General features: G+C 38.8%; 1 non-coding gene across 1 annotated transcript; it reads right to left on the reverse strand.

The window, feature by feature from the left end:
• Nucleotides 1–332: 332 nt before the first annotated feature.
• LOC112704784 (small nucleolar RNA R71) lies at nt 333–440 on the reverse strand. The gene has a single exon (XR_003155391.1). It is a non-coding gene; the product is annotated as a small nucleolar RNA R71 (small nucleolar RNA).
• Nucleotides 441–15,081: the final 14,641 nt, after the last annotated feature.

Here is a 15,081-nt window from a genome sequence, read left to right on the forward strand (position 1 = left end):
ACTTCTATGGGAGAAGCATCTATATCCCTGCCATTGGAGCAAATAACTTTGAGCTTAAGCCTCAATTAGTTTCTCTAATGCAACAGAATTGCAAGTTCCATGGACTTCCATTGGAAGATCCTCATCAGTTCTTAGCTGAGTTCTTGCAAATCTGTGACACTGTCAATACTAATGGGGTTGACCCTGAGGTCTACAGACTTATGCTATTTCCTTTTGCTGTAAGAGACAGAGCTAGAATATGGTTGGACTCACAACCTAAAGAAAGCCTGAACTCTTGGGAAAAGCTAGTCAATGCCTTCTTGGCAAAGTTCTTTCCACCTCAAAAATTGAGTAAGCTTAGAGTGGAAGTCCAAACCTTCAGACAGAAGGAAGGAGAATCCCTCTATGAAGCTTGGGAAAGATACAAACAATTAATCAGAAAGTGTCCCTCTGATATGCTTTCTAAATGGAGCATCATAGGTATTTTCTATGATGGTCTGTCTGAACTGTCCAAGATGTCTTTGGATAGCTCTACTGGAGGATCTCTTCATCTGAAGAAGACGCCTACAGAAGCTCAAGAGCTGATTGAAATGGTTGCAAATAACCAATTCATGTACACTTCTAAAAGGAATCCTGTGAACAATGGGACTAATCAGAAGAAAGGAGTTCTTGAGATTGACACTCTGAATGTCATATTGGCTCAGAACAAATTATTGACTCAGCAAGTCAATATGATTTCTCAAAGTCTGTCTGGAATGCAAAATGCACCAGGTAGTACTAAGGAAGTTTCAATGGAAGAGGTGAATTACATGGGAGAACCCTATGGAAACACCTATAATCCTTCATGGAGAAATCATCCAAATCTCTCATGGAAGGATCAACAGAGACCTCAACAAGGTTTCAACAACAATAATGGTGGAAGAAACAGGTTTAGCAATAGCAAGCCTTTTTCATCATCTTCTCAGCAACAGACAGAGAGTTCTAAGCAGAACACCTCTGGCTTAGCAACCATGGTCTCTGATCTAATCAAAACCACTCAAAGTTTTATGACTGAAACAAGGTCCTCCATTAGAAATTTGGAGGCACAAGTGGGTCAGCTGAGTAAGAAAATTACTGAACTCCCTCCTAGTACTCTTCCAAGCAATACAGAAGAAAATCCAAAAGGAGAGTGCAAGGCCATCAACATGGCCGAATTTGGAGAGGAGGGAGAAGCGGTGAACGCCACTGAGGAAGACCTTCATGGACGTCCATTGGCCTCCAATGAGTTCCCTAATGAGGAACCATGGGAATCTGAGGCTCAAAATGAGACCATATAGAGATCCCATTGGACTTACTTCTGCCATTCATGAGCTCTGATGAGTATTCTTCCTCTGAAGAGGATGAGTATGTCACTGAAGAGCAAGTTGCTAAATACCTTGGAGCAATCATGAAGCTAAATGACAAGTTATTTGGTAATGAGACTTGGGAGGATGAACCCCCTTTGCTCACCAAAGAACTGGATGACTTGTCTAGGCAGAAACTGCCTCAAAAGAGACAGGATCCTGGGAAGTTTTCAATACCTTGTACCATAGGCACCATGACCTTCAAGAAGGCCTTGTGTGACCTAGGGTCAAGTGTAAACCTCATGCCTCTCTCTGTAATGGAGAAGGTAGGGATCTTTGAGGTGCAAGCTGCAAAAATATCACTAGAGATGGCAGACAACTCAAGAAAACAAGCTTATAGACTTGTAGAGGATGTTTTGGTAAAAGTTGAAGACCATTACATCCCTGCTGATTTCATAGTCCTAGAGACTGGGAAGTGCATGGATGAATCCATCATCCTTGGCAGACCCTTCCTAGCCACAGCAAAGGCTGTGATTGATGTTGATAGAGGAGAATTGATCATTCAAGTGAATGAAGAATCCTTTGTGTTTAAAGCTCAAGGATATCCCTCTGTCACCATGGAGAGGAAGCATGATGAGCTTCTCTCAAAACAGAGTCAAACAGAGCCCCCACAGTCAAACTCTAAGTTTGGTGTTGGGAGGCCACAACCAACTTCTAAGTTTGGTGTTGAACCCCCACATTCAAACTCTAAGTTTGGTGTTGGGAGGTTCCAACATTGCTCTGAGCATCTGTGAGGCTCCATGAGAGCCCTCTGTCAAGCTACTGACATTAAAGAAGCGCTTGTTGGGAGGCAACCCAATGTTATATTTTATCTATTTTCCTTTGTTATTTTATGTTTTCTGTAGGTTGATGATCATGAGAAGTCACAAAATCAATTGAAAAAGAAAAAACAGAATGAAAAACAGAAAGAAAAATAGCACACCCTGGAGGAAGAACCTGCTGGCGTTTAAACGCCAGTAAGGCTAGCAGATGGGCGTTTAACGCCCAGTCTGGCACCATTCTGGGCGTTTAACGCCAGAAAGGGGCACCAGACTGGCGTTAAACGCCAGTAAAGGGCAAGAAGTTGGCGTTAGATGCCAGAAATGGGTACCAGCCCGTCGTTTAACGCCAGAATTGGCATGAAGAGCATTTTTGCTCGCCACTTGGTGCAGGGATGACTTTTTCTTGACACCTCAGGATCTATGGACCCCACAGGATCCCCACCTACCCCACCACTCTCTCTCTTCTTCACCCATTCACCAATCACCTTAACACCTCTTCCCCAAAAACCCTTCACCTATCAAATCCCATCTTTCTCTTCACCACTCACATACATCCTTCATAAAACCCCACCTACCCCACCATTCAAATTTAAACCACTTTCCCTCCCAAACCTACCCTCCCATAACCGAACCATAACCCTCCTCCCACCCCTATATAAACCCATCTTCACTCCTTCATTTTCACACAACCTAAACACTACTTCTCCCCCTTTGGCCGAACCACAAAGCCATCTCCATCTCCTCTATTTCTTCTTCTTCTACTCTCTTCTTTCTTCTTTTGCTCGAGGACGAGCAAACCTTTTAAGTTTGGTGTGGTAAAAGCATTGCTTTTTGTTTTTCCATAACCATTTATGGCATCCAAGGCCGGAGAAACCTCTAGAAAGAGGAAAGGGAAAGCAAAAGCTTCCACCTCCGAGTCATGGGAGATGGAGAGATTCATCTCAAGGGTGCATCAAGACCACTTCTATGAAGTTGTGGCCTTGAAGAAGGTGATCCCCGAGGTCCCTTTCAAACTCAAAAAGAGTGAATATCCGGAGATCCGACACGAGATCCGAAGAAGAGGTTGGGAAGTTCTTACCAACCCCATTCAACAAGTCAGAATCTTAATGGTTCAAGAGTTCTATGCCAATGCATGGATCACCAAGAACCATGATCAAAGTGTGAACCCGGACCCAAAGAATTGGCTTACAATGGTTCGGGGGAAATACTTGGATTTTAGTCCGGAAAATGTAAGGTTGGCATTCAACTTGCCCATGATGCAAGGAGATGAACATCCTTACACTAGAAGGGTCAACTTTGATCAAAGGTTGGACCAAGTCCTCACAGTCATTTGTGAAAAGGGCGCTCAATGGAAGAGAGATTCAAGAGGGAAGCCGGTTCAACTGAGAAGGCACGACCTCAAGCCTGTGGCTAGGGGACGGTTGGAGTTTATCCAACGCTCAATTATTCCCACTAGCAACCGGTCCGAAGTTACTATAGACCGGGCTATCATGATTCATAGCATCATGATTGGAGAAGAAATAGAAGTTCATGAGGTGATATCCCAAGAACTCTATAAGTTGGAATTGGCATAGAGGGAGACATCCCCGTTGATGAGGACAAGCCCATCACTAAGAAGAGGATGGAACAAACAAGAGATCCCTCTCATCATCAAATCCCTGAGATGCCTCAAGGGATGCACTTTCCTCCACAAAACTATTGGGAGCAACTCAACACCTCCCTAGGAGAATTGAGTTCCAACATGGGACAACTAAGGGTGGAGCACCAAAAACGCTCCATCCTCCTCCATGAAATAAGAGAAGATAAAAGAATCATGAGAGAGGAGCAACAAAGGCAAGGAAGAGACATTGAGGAGCTCAGGCACTCCATAAGATCTTCAAGAGGAAGAACAAGCCGCCATCACTAAGGTGAACCCGTTCTTTAATTTCCTTGTTCTTTATTTTTCTGTTTTTCGAAAAGTATGCTTATGTTTATCTATGTTTGTGTCTTGTGATCATTAGTGTCTTAGTATCTATGCCTTAAAGTTATGAATGTCCTATGAATCCATCACCTTTCTTAAATGAAAAATGTTCTTAATTGAAAAAGAGAAGAATTGCATGAATTTTGAATTTTATAACAGTTTAATTATTTTGATGTGGTGGCAATACTTTTGTTTTCTGAATGTATGCTTAAACAGTGCATATGTATCTTGAATTTGTGATTCATGAATGTTGGCTCTTGAAAGAATGATGAAAAAGGAGACATGTTACTGAGGATCTGAAAAATCATAAAAATGATTCTTGAAGCAAGAAAAAGCAGTGAATACAAAAAAAAAAAGAGAAGGAGAAAAACAAAAAAAAGGGAGAAAAGAAAACGAAAAAAAGAGAGAAAAAGAAAAAATAAAGTTGTGATCCAAGGCAAAAGGAGTGTGATTAAGAACCTTGGACACCTCTAGTTGGGGACTCTAGCAAAGCTGAGTCACAATCTGAAAAGGTTCACCCAATTATGTGTCTGTGGCATGTATGTATCCGGTGGTAATACTGGAAGACAGAGTGCTTTGGGCCACGGCCAAGACTCAATAAGTAGCTGTGTTCAAGAATCATCATACTTAACTAGGAGAATCAATGACACTATCTGGATTCTGAGTTCCTAAAGAAGCCAATCATTCTGAATTTCAAAGAATAGAGTGAGATGCTAAAACTATTCAGAGGCAAAAAGCTAAAAGCCCCGCTCATCTAATTAATACTGATCTTCATAGATGTTTTTGGAATTCATTGTATATTTTCTTCTTTTTTATCTTATTTGATTTTCAGTTGCTTGGGGACAAGCAACAATTTAAGTTTGGTGTTGTGATGAGCGGATAATTTGTATGCTTTTTGGCATTGTTTTTAGTATGTTTTTAGTATGATCTAGTTAGTTTTTAGTATATTTTTATTAGTTTTTAGTTAAAATTCACTTTTCTGGACTTTACTATGAGTTTGTGTATTTTTCTGTGATTTCAGGTATTTTCTGGCTGAAATTGAGGGACTTGAGCAAAAATCTGATTCAGAGACTAAAAAGGACTGCAGATGCTGTTGGATTCTGACCTCCCTGCACTCGAAGTGGATTTTCTGGAGCTACAGAAGCCCAATTGGCGCGCTCTTAACGGCGTTGGAAAGTAGACATCCTGGGCTTTCCAGCAATATATGATAGTTCATACTTTTCCCAACATTCGATGGCCCAAACCGGCGTTCAAAGTCACCGTCAGAATTTCCAGCGTTAAACGCCGGAACTGGCATCAAAGTGGGAGTTAAACGCCCAAACTGGCACAAAAGCTGGCGTTTAACTCCAAGAGAAGTCTCTACACGAAAATGACTCAATGCTCAGCCCAAGCACACACCAAGTGGGCCCGGAAGTGGATTTTTATGTCATTTACTCATCTCTGTAAACCCTAGGCTACTAGTTCTCTATAAGTAGGACCTTTTACTATTGTATTTTCATCTTGGTAGCTATCTTTGTTCTTATGCTATCTTAGATCATTGGAAGGCTGGCCTCACGGCCATGCCTAGACCTTGTTCTTATGTATTTTCAACGGTGGAGTTTCTACACACCATAGATTAAGGTGTGGAGCTCTGCTGTACCTCGAGTATTAATGCAATTACTATTGTTCTTCTATTCAATTCCGCTTGTTCTTGTTCTAAGATATCACTTGTTCTTCAACTTGATGAATGTGATGATCCGTGACACTCATCATCATTCTCACCTATGAACGTGTGCCTGACAACCACCTCCGTTCTACCTTAGATTGGGTGGATATCTCTTGGATTCTTTAACCGGAATCTTCGTGGTATAAGCTAGAATTGATGGCGGCATTCAAGAGAATCCGGAAGGTCTAAACCTTGGCTGTGGTATTCTGAGTAGGATTCAATGATTGAATGACTGTGACGAGCTTCAAACTCCTGAAGGCTGGGCGTTAGTGACAGACGCAAAAGAATCACTGGATTCTATTCCAACCTGATTGAGAACCGACAGATGAATAGTCGTACCGTGACAGGGTGCGTTGAACATTTTCACTGAGAGGATGGGAGGTAGCCACTGACAACGGTGAAACCCTTGCATACAGCTTGCCATGGAAGGGAGTAAGAAGGATTGGATGAAGACAGTAGGAAAGCAGAGAGACGGAAGGGACCAAGCATCTTTATACGCTTATCTGAAATTCCTACCAATGAATTACATAAGTATCTCTATCTTTATCTTTATGTTTTATTCATCATTCATTACCATTTGAGTTTGCCTGACTAAGATTTACAAGGTGACCATAGCTTGCTTCATACCAACAATCTCTGTGGGATCGACCCTTACTCGCGTAAGGTTTATTACTTGGACGACCCAGTACACTTGCTGGTTAGTTGTGCGAAGTTGTGTTTATGCCATGGTATTGAACACCAAGTTTTTGGATTCATCACCGGGGATTATTTGAGTTGTGAAAAGTATTGATCACAATTTCGTGCACCAGATGCAGTAGGAAAGCAGAGATTCAGAAAGAACATAGCATCTCCATATACCTATCTGAAATTCCCACCATTGAATTACATGAATAACTTTATCTTTATTTTATGTTTATTTACTATTATTTGATTTTCGAAATTCCATAATCAATTATTATCCGCCTGACTGAGATTTACAAGGTGACCATAGCTTGCTTCATAACAACAATCTCTGTGGGATCGACCCTTACTCACATAAGGTTTATTACTTGGATGACCCAATACACTTGCTGGTTTGTTGTGCGGAGTTGTGACAAAGTGTGATTCATGTTTGAGAGCACCAAGTCTTTGGATCCATTGTTGATGATCACAATTTCGTCCACCAAGTTTTTGGCTCTGTTTCCGGGGATTGTTCGAGTATGGACAACTGACGGTTCATCTTGTTGCTCAAATTAGGTAATTTTCTTTTCAAAAACTTTTCAAAAATCTTTCAAAAAAAATTTTTATTCCTATTTTCGAAATTTTTTTTAAAATAAATCATTCTATGGCTTCAAAACATTTAAGAATGGATTCTAGAGTTTCATGAAGCATGTTGAATCCTGGCTGGCTGTAAAGCCATATCCAAACTCCTTTGGGATTGGTCTTCAACTAATCACCACAATGCATGTAATTCCATCCTAAAGCTGACTGGCTATTAAGCCATGTCAAACCCTTTGATTGGAGCTTTGGGCTAACATTGAAAGATTCCTGGAATTCTTCTTAAAGATTTTGAATTTCTTATTTTCTTTTTCCATATGTTTTTCGAAAAAATAAAAGAAAATACAAAAAATTATAAAATCCAAAAAACCAAAAATCTGTTGTGTTTCTTGTTTGAGTCTTGAGTCAATTTTTAAGTTTGGTGTCAATTGCATGCTTTAAAAATTTTTCTTGCATTTTTCGAAAATTCATGCACTCATGGTGTTCTTCATGATCTTCAAGTTGTTCTTGACAAGTCTTCTTGTTTGATCTTGATGATTTCTTGTTTGGTGTTGTATGTTGTTTTTCATATGCATTTTTGCATTCATGGTCTCCATGCATTAAAGAATTCTAAGTTGGTGTCTTTCAAGTTTTCTTTGCATCAAAAAATTTTTCAAAAATATTTTCTTTATGTTCATCATGATCTTCAAAGTATTCTTGGTGTTCATCTTGACATTCATAGTGTTCTTACATGCATCATGTGTTTTGATCCAAAATTTTCATGTTTTGGGTCATGTTTGTGTTTTTCTCTCTCCTCATTAAAATTTCAAAAATAAAAAAAATATATCTTTTCCTTATTTCTCTCCTAATTTTCGAAAATCTGAGTTGACTTAGTCAAAAATTTTTAAAATTGGTTGTTTCTTACAAGTCAAATCAAATTTTCAATTTTTAAAAAAATCTTATCTTTTCAAAATCTTTTTCAAAAATTAAATCTTTTCGTCCACCAAGTTTTTGGAGCCGTTGCCGGGGATTGTTCGAGTATGGACAACTGACGGTTCATCTTGTTGCTCAGATTAGGTAATTTTCTTTTTATTTTCTTTTCAAAAAGTTTTCAAAATTTTTCTTTTATTTTCGTTCTTCTAAAGAACATTTTCGAAAAAATGAAAAAAAAATTTAATAAAATCATAAAAATCAAAAATATTTTGTGTTTCTTGTTTGAGTCTTGAGTCAATTTTTAAGTCTAGTGTCAATTGCATGTTTTAAAAAATTTTACTTGCATTTTTCGAAAAATTTCATGCATTCATAGTGTTCTTCATGATCTTCAAGTTGTTCTTGATAAGTCTTCTTATTTGATCTTGATGTTTTCTTGTTTTGTGTTGTTTGTTGTTTTTCATATACATTTTTGCATTCATAGTGTCCATAAATTAAAGATTTCTAAGTTTGGTGTATTGCATGTTTTCTTTGCATCAAAAATTTTCAAAATTATGTTCTTGATGTTCATCATGATCTTCAAAATGTTCTTGGTGTTCATCTTGACATTCATAGTGTTCTTGCATGCATCATGTGTTTTGATCCAAAATTTTTAAGCTTTGGGTCATAATTATGTTTTTCTCTTTCATCATTAAAAATTTAAAAATAAAAAAAATATGTTTTCCTTGTTTTTCTCATAATTTTCGAAAATTTGAGTTGACTTAGTCAAAAATTTTCAAAATTAGTTGTTTCTTACAAGTCAAGTCAAATTTTCAAAAATTTAAAAATCTTATGTTTTCAAAATCTTTTTCTTATCTTTATATCATATTTTCGAAATTATGCTAACAATTAATGTAATTGACTCAAAAATTTGAAGTTTGTTACTTTTTTGTTAAGAACGGTTCAATCTTTAAATTCTAGAATGTTATCTTTTAGTTTCTTGTTAGTTAAGTAATTAATTTTAATTTTAAAAATTAAATCTTTTTCAAAATATCTTTTTGTTAAAAATCTTATCTTTTTATCTTATCTTCTTATCTTTTTATCTTATCTTTTTCAAAATTTGATTTCAAAATATCTTATCTAACTTATCTTCTTATCTTTTCAAATTTGATTTTAATATCTTTTTCAACTAACTCTTTGACTTTGTGTTTATCTTTTTCAAAACCACCTAACTACTTTTCCCTCTCTAATTTTCGAAAATACCTCTCTCTTTTTCAAAAATTCTCTTTAATTGTTTTAAATTTTAATTTTAATCTTATCTTATCTCTAATTTTCGAAAACTACTAACCCACTTTTAAAATTATTTTCGAATTTTCTGTCTCTTCTCTCTTATTCTATTTAATTATTTATTTACTAACACTTCTCTTCACCTCTCTTCATCTAAATATCCGAACCCACTCTTCCTCACTCTTCTCCCCTTTCTTTTTCTACTAACATAAAGGAATCTCTATACTGTGACATAGAGGATTCCTCTTTCTTTTCTTGTTTTTCTCTCTTTCATATGAGCAGGAACAAGGACAAAAGCACTCTTGTTGAAGCTGATCCTGAACCTGAAAGGACTTTGAAGAGGAAACTAAGAGAAGCTAAATTACAACAGTCCATAGAACTAAGAGAAGCTAAATAACCTTTCAGAAATTTTCGAACAAGAGAAGGAGATGGCAGCCGAACCCAATAATGATAATGCAAGAAGGATGCTTGGTGACTTTACCAAACCCACGTCCAAATTTGATGGAAGAAGCATATCCATTCCTGCCATTGGAGCAAACAACTTTGAGCTGAAACCTCAACTAGTTGTCTTAATGCAACAAAACTACAAGTTCTATGGACTACAATCTGAAGATCCTTATCAGTTTTTAATTGAGTTCTTGCAAATCTGTGAGACAGTTAAGACGAATGGAGTGGATCCTGAAGTCTATAGGCTCATGCTTTTCCCTTTTGCTGTAAGAGACAGAGCTAGAATATTGTTGGATTCACAACCTAAGGATAGCCTAGACTCTTGGGAGAAGCTGGTCACAGCCTTCTTGGATAAATTCTTTCCTCCTCAAAAGCTGAGCAAGCTGAGAGTGGATGTTCAAACCTTCAAACAAAAAGATGGTGAATCCCTCTATGAAGCTTGGGAAAGATACAAGCAGCTGACCAAAAGGTGTCCATCTGACATGTTTTCAGAATGGACCATATTAGATATATTCTATTATGGTCTATCTGAAGTTTCAAAAATGTCATTGGACCATTCTGCAGGTGGATCCATTCACCTAAGGAAAACACCTACAGAAGCTCAAGAGCTTATTGACATGGTTGCAAATAACCAATTCATGTACACTTCTGAGAGGAATTCCATTAATAATGGGACGCCTCAAAGGAAGGGAGTTCTTGAGATTGATGCTCTGAATGCCATATTGGCTCAGAACAAAGTGTTGACTCAGCAAGTCAACATGATCTCTCAAAGTCTGAATGGATGGCAAAATGCATCCAACAGTACTAAAGATGCAGCTTCTGAAGAAGCTTATGATCCTGAGAACCCTGCAATGGCAGAGGTTAATTATATGGGTGAACCTTATGGAAACACCTATAATTCATCATGAAGAAATCATCCAAATTTCTCATGGAAGGATCAACAAAAGCCTCAACAAGGCTTTAACAATGGTGGACGCAATAGGCTGAGCAATAGCAAGCCTTTTCCATCATCTTCTCAGCAACAGACAGAGAATTCTGAATAAAGCACTTCTAATTTAGCCAATCTAGTCTCTGATCTGTCAAAAGCCACTTTCAGTTTAATGAGTGAAACAAGATCCTCCATCAGAAATCTGGAGGCACAAGTGGGCCAGCTGAGTAAGAAAGTCATAGAAACTCCTCCCAGTATTCTCCCAAGCAATACAGAAGAGAATCCAAAAGGAGAGTGCAAGGCCATTGATGTGATCAATATGGCCGAATGCACAAGGGAGGAGAAGGACGAAAATCCTAGTGAGGAAGACCTCCTGGGACGTCTCTCAAGCAAGAAGGAGTTTCCTATTAAGGATCCAAAGGAATCTGAGGCTCACATAGAGACCATAGAGATTCCATTAAATCTCCTTCTGCCATTCATGAGCTCTGAAGACTATTCTTCCTCTGAAGAGGATGAAGATGTGACTGGAGAGCAAGTTGCTCAATATTTAGGAGCTATCATGAAGCTGAATGCCAAGTTGTTTGGTAATGAGATTGGGGAAAGTGAACCTCCCTTGCTCATTAATAAACTAGATACCTGGATTCAGCAAATTTTACCTCAAAAAAAAAAAAAACAAGATCCTGGGAAGTTCTTAATACCTTGTACCATAGGCACTATGACCTTTGAAAAAGCTCTATGTGATCTGGGGTCAGGGATAAATCTTATGCCATTCTCTGTAATGGATAAGCTGGGGATCATTGAGGTACAACCTACCTTGTTCTCATTACAATTGGCTGACAAGTCATTAAGACAAGCTTATGGAGTAGTAGAGGACGTGTTAGTAAAGGTTGAAGGCCTTTACATCCCTGCTGATTTCATAATATTAGACAATGGGAAGGAAGAGGATGAATGCATCATCCTTGGAAGACCTTTCCTAGCTACAGCAGGAGCTGTGATAGATGTCAACAGAGGTGAATTAGTCCTTCAATTGAATGGGGACTACCTTGTGTTTAAGGCACATGGCCATCCCTTTGTGACAAAAGAGAGTGAGCACAAAGAACTTCTCTCAGTTCAGAGTCAAGAAGAGCCCCCACAGTCAAACTCTAAGTTTGGTGTTGGGAGGCCACAACCAAACACTAAGTTTGGTGCTAAGACCCCATATTCAAACTCTAAGTTTGGTGTTAGAACTACAACATTGACCTGATCACCTGTGAGGCTCCATGAGAGCCCACTGTCAAGCTAATGACATTAAAAGAGCGCTTGTTGGGAGGCAACCCAATTTTATTTATCTAATTTTTATTTTATTTTATTGTTATTTTGTGTTTTATTAGGTACATGATCATGTGGAGTCACGAAAAAAATATAAAAATTAAAAACAGAATCAAAAACAGCAGAAGAAAAATGACACCCTAGAGGAAGGACAGACTGGCATTCAACGCCAGTAAGAAGCATCTGGCTGGCGTTCAACGCCAGAATAGAGCATGAATCTGGCGCTGAATGCCAGAAACAAGCAACATTCTAGCGTTTGAACGCCAGGAATGTGTCTTAACGAAAGCTGGTGCTGAACGCCAGTAACAACCATGAAACTGGCGTTCAACGCCAGAAACATGCTACATATGGGCGTTGAACGCCCAGAACATGCTTCACATGGGCGTTGAACGCCCAGAACGTGCATCACCTCGGTGTTTAAACGCTAGAATGGTATGCGAAGGCATTTTACATGCCTATTTGGTGCAGGGATGTAATTCCTTGACACCTCAGGATCTGTGGACCCCCACAGGATCATCTCAGGATCTGTGGACCCCACAGGATCCCCACCTAACATATTCCCACCTTACCTCCTAATCCTATAACACTCTTCCCCATGTCATACTTCCCAACAACTTCAATCTCTCTTCCCAATCATCCCTTTCACCACTCACATCCATCCACTCTTCCCCATAAACCCCACCTACCTTCAAAATTCAAAAACACTTTCCCACCCAAACCCACCCTACATGACTGAAACTTCACCCTCCCCCCTCCCTATATATACCCTTCCATTCTACTTCATTTTCACACAACAAACTCCCCTCTTCTATACCTTGGCCGAAACCTACACTCCCTCTTCTCCTCCATATTTTCTTCTTCTTCTTCTTCTCTTCTTTCTTCTCTTGCTCGAGGGCGAGCAATATTTTAAGTTTGGTGTGGTAAAAGCATAAGCTTTTTGTTTTTCCATTACCATCAATGGCACCTAAGGCCGTAGAATCCTCTAGAAAAGGAAAAGGGAAGACAAAAGCTTCCACCTCCGAGTCATGGGAGATGGAAAGATTCATCTCCAAAAGCCATCAAGACCACTTCTATGATGTTGTGGCAAAGAAGAAGGTGATCCTTGAGGTCCCTTTCAAGCTCAAGAAAAATGAGTATCCGGAGATCCGATATGAAATCCGAAGAAAGGGTTGGGAAGTCATAACCAACCCCATGCAACAAGTCGGAATCTTAATGGTTCAAGAGTTCTATGCCAATGCATGGATCACTAGGAACCATGATCAAAGTATGAACCCGAGTCCAAAGAATTATCTCACAATGGTTCGGGGGAAATACTTAGATTTTAGTCCGGAGAATGTGAGGTTGGCGTTCCACTTGCCCATGATGCAAGGAGATGTACGCCCCTACACTAGAAGGGTCAACTTTAATCAAAGGTTGGACCAAGTCCTAATGGACATATGTGTGGAAGGAGCTCAATGGAAAAGAGACTCCAAAGGCAAGCTAGTTCAACTAAGAAGACTGGAGCTCAAGCCTGTGGCTAAAGGATGGTTGGAGTTCATTCAACGCTCCATCATTCCCACTAGCAACCGATCTGAAGTTACTGTGGATCGGGCCATCATGATTCATAGCATCATGATTGGAGAGGAAGTAGAAGTTCATGAAGTCATCTCCAATGAAATCTACAAAATAGCCGAAAAGCCCTCCACCATGGCAAGGCTAGCTTTTCCTCACCTTATTTGTCATCTATGTTACTCAGCTGGAGTTATCATAGAAGGAGACATCTCCATTGAGGAGGATAAGCCCATCACCAAGAAGAGGATGGAGCAAGCAAGAGAGACCCTCCACGGATCTCAAGAGATGCATGAGGAAGCTCATCATCAAGAAATCCCTGAGATGCCTCAAGGGATGCACTTTCCTCCCAACAACTGTTGGGAACAACTCAACACTTCCTTAGAAGATTTGAGCTACAATGTAGATCAAAGAGCAGTGAGGGAGGAGCAACAAAGGCAAGGAAGGGACATCGAAGAGCTTAAGGACATTGTTGGTCCTTCAAGAAGAAGACGCCACTAAGGTGGATTCATTCCTTGTTCTTATTTCTTTCTGCTTTTCGGTTTTTATGTTGTGTTCATTTATGTTTTGTGTCTCTACTTCATGATCATTAGTGTTTAGTAACTATGTCTTAAAGTTATGAATAATTCCATTAATCCTTCACATCTCTTAAATGAAAAATGTTTTTAATCAAAAGAACAAGAAGTACATGAATTTCGAATTTATCCTTGAATTTAATTTAATTATATTGATGTGGTGACAATACTTTTTGTTTTCTGAATGAATGCTTGAACAGTGCATATTTTTGATCTTGTTGTTTATGAATGTTAAAACTGTTGGCTCTTGAAAGAATGATGAACAAAGAGAAATGTTATTGACAATCTGAAAAATCATAAAATTGATTCTTGAAGCAAGAAAAAGCAGTGAAAAAGCAAAGGCTTGCGAAAAAAAAAACTGGCGAAAAAAATAGAAAGAAAAAGAAAAAGCAAGCAGAAAAAGCCAATAGCCCATAAAACCAAAAGGCAAGGGTAAAAAGGATCCAAGGCTTTGAGCATCAACGGATAGGAGGGCCCAAGGAAATAAAATCCAGGCCTAAGTGGCTAAATCAAGCTGTCCCTAACCATGTGCTTGTGTCATGAAGGTCCAAGTGAAAAGCTTGAGACTGAGTGGTTAAAGTCGTGATCCAAAGCAAAAAGAGTGTGCTTAAGAGCTCTGGACACCTCTAACTGGGGACTCTAGCAAAGCTGAGTCACAATCTGAAAAGGTTCACCCAGTCATGTGTCTGTGGCATTTATGTATCCGGTGGTAATACTGGAAAACAAAGTGCTTAGGGCCACGGCCAAGACTCATAAAAGTAGCTGTGTTCAAGAATCAACATACTTAACTAGGATAATCAATAACACTATCTGAAATTCTAAGTTCCTAGAGATGCCAATCATTCTAAACTTCAAAGGAAAAAGTGAGATGCCAAAACTGTTCAGAAGCAAAAAGCTACAAGTCCCGCTCATCTAATTAGAATTCATATTCATTGATATTTTGGAATTTATAGTATATTCTCTTATTTTTATCCTATTTGATTTTCAATTGCTTGGGGACAAGCAACAATTTAAGTTTGGTGTTGTGATGAGCGGATAATTTATACGCTTTTTGGC

The sequence above is a fragment of the Arachis hypogaea genome, chromosome 7, assembly GCF_003086295.3.
Source record: "Arachis hypogaea cultivar Tifrunner chromosome 7, arahy.Tifrunner.gnm2.J5K5, whole genome shotgun sequence".
NCBI classification, from domain to species: Eukaryota; Viridiplantae; Streptophyta; class Magnoliopsida; order Fabales; family Fabaceae; genus Arachis; species Arachis hypogaea.